At 47.4% G+C, this 2,500-nt stretch overlaps 1 protein-coding gene across 3 annotated transcripts in view; it reads left to right on the forward strand.

Moving 5' to 3' along the window:
- The window catches only part of klf12b (Kruppel-like factor 12b), a 54,664-nt gene that overhangs the window by 19,394 nt on the left and 32,770 nt on the right, over nt 1-2,500 (forward strand). The gene's annotated exons all lie outside the window — the stretch shown is intronic.

Consider the following 2,500-nt stretch of genomic DNA (forward strand, 5'->3'; position numbering starts at 1 on the left):
AGGTTAGGAAACATTTGCTCTGTGTGTGTGTGTGTGTGTGTGTGTGTGTGTGTGTGTGTGTGTGTGTGTGTGTATACGTGTGAGTGTTTTTTCCACTGAAATGACATTAAAACTAAGAGGGCCACTTCATATGCAAATGCAGTTACTGGGGTGTGCTGTTTGGTCCCTGTAACGCCCTGAGCATCTCTCTCAATTTTTTGAAATTTTTTTTTTTTTTTGTTTTGTTTTTTGCATGAGAACAATTAGCTGTGGATGAAGCTTTCCTGCCCTCCATTACTGTGCACATTGAAGGCCTTAGTTCTTTGGAGTATCTAAAACTATCAGGCCTGTTTCTATCATGTGTTCTGTCATGTACATTTTTTTACGCACCTCGCTTTTTTCCCCGAACAGCATAAAATTAGTTTGTTGTTTTGTTGGTTGAGGTTCTTCACCCTAGTGAGTGCAGCAATGTGTGTGTGGGAACACCAGAGGAAATAGAAAAAAATAAGAATGCTAAGCTCAGTGAGCCTTAGTGAGCTTAAGCAGGAAAGGGGGGTGGGGGGTGGGGGGTAGGCGACACAGGGAGGAATGAACAGATTTCTGTTGGAAGGAGATGCTCCTCAGGGGGACAGAAAGCCTGCGGCGAGTCTGCCTCCAGGCGACACACAGCACTACTGTCCTATATACACAACACAAACAACACAAAACACACATGCAGCAGAGCTTCTTAATCTTACCCTAAAGGATACATCACAGGGAATGGAAAGGATGGAGAGTGAATGTGTTGTGTCTCTCTCCTTCTCTCCCTTCTCTTTCCTGTATCCCTCTCTCTCTCTCTCTCCCTCTCTCTCTATCTCTCTCCCTCTGTCTCTTCCTCGTTCCTCGTCCCTGCCTTGCTCTCCTGCATGAAGCACTTGAGGTCTCTCTCTTCCGTGGTGCTTCTGAGGGGTGATTTGCTCGGAGAAGCAGGGATTCTGTTCGGTGTTAGACAAAGCCTGCGGATAAACGCCCTGCGAAGCCAGCCACCCTGGGAGATCCATCCAGCCCCGGCTCTCCTGAACAGCACAGCTTTTTGTGCTCACACACGCACATAGCCGCCACCACAGCCGCCGCTGGAGAACGTGGCCATTGTCTTCCCTATCTGTTAGAGAGGAAACTCACATCTCCTTCAAAACAAACAGGCCTACACGTAGCAAACATACCAATTGTTTGCTGTTATTCGTAGGGGGGAAACAGATACGCTCAACAAAGCTTGGTGGTTCTGGTTTAGAATTGTGTATTAAAATGGCATAATAATTTGGAAAAACATAAAATTGTTACAGCCACCTCTCCCTTCCGTTACACCTATTAGACACCCACTAATCGACAGCTCTGCACATTAGTTAGTACAACATTAGTCGTGATTACCAGCATAATTTAGTATTTTGGACTGCAGGAAGTGACTTTGCACTAGAGGTAGTAAGAGTGAAATATTCTATCTGATGTAGATCCACCCTGTCTAACTGAAAGACTGAACTAAACAGGTCATGAATGGATCGTCATTAGTCCCTTTGTCAATATTTTAAATGAAGTGCAGTGTGTCTCATTGTGGAGTCCTCTTCTTCTCAGTCTATTCAGGCGGTTTGTTTGGCAGACAAATCAGCGTTAGTCAGGGTTTTTATTCCAAGTCATCAGTATGGCATTGTAAGGTTGACCCCTGAGGTTGGAGAGTCCTGAACTGTGACAGCGCCCTTTGACCCCAATGTGGACCTCGCCCAGGGTCACGAGGTCACATGGCCTTGCTGTCGGCAGCAGACTTGTTTTGTTCGGAACGGAGCAGGGCTAGCCGCGGTGCTGATTTGTTATGTGCGCCTCGTCTGCTGAATCACGGGGCAGTAACAGTTCCTGTAGGCTCGAAAATGACTACACAAGTCTGGATTAAAATAGTCCCTCCAAAAAAAAAGGGAAAAAAAGAGAAAACAAGGAGAGCAAGGGAAGAAAAAAAAACAAGTAATTTGCTGCACTGGCCCATTCAAACCGCATTACCGGCTCACAAAGAAATGTGAGGCAGTAAACACAGCGAACGCTGAATCTGCTGGAAGAAGAAGCAAAAAGAAAGGAGCAAAAAAAAAATCTGGATTCTTGACGTTTCCCGCATCTGCTGCACCAGAGTCTGAGCAACTCCCTGCCCATTCAGTCCCCCCAGCCCCACCATGTGCTCACATAATGGGCTGCTCTGTCATGATTAGTGGCCTGTCCAGCAGCTCTCATCTCCCTCTGATGCCCTCACTGTGTCTCAGCCAGAGCAGCCTTTCAGTCATCGCCCTCCCTCATCACCCTCCTATCCCTCTCTCTCTCTCTCTCTCTCTCTCTCTCTCTCTCTCTCTCTCTCACTCTGCCTCACCCTCCTGTTCCTCTTTCTCTCTCTCTCTCTCTCTCACTCTGCCCTCACTCTCCTGTTCCTCTCTCTCTCTCTCTCTCCCTCCCTCCTCTTTCTCTGCCCCCCCCCCCCCTTTTCTCTCACACCCTGTCTCTACCATGC

This window comes from Alosa sapidissima, chromosome 2 (genome assembly GCF_018492685.1).
Source record: "Alosa sapidissima isolate fAloSap1 chromosome 2, fAloSap1.pri, whole genome shotgun sequence".
Lineage (NCBI taxonomy): Eukaryota > Metazoa > Chordata > Actinopteri > Clupeiformes > Clupeidae > Alosa > Alosa sapidissima.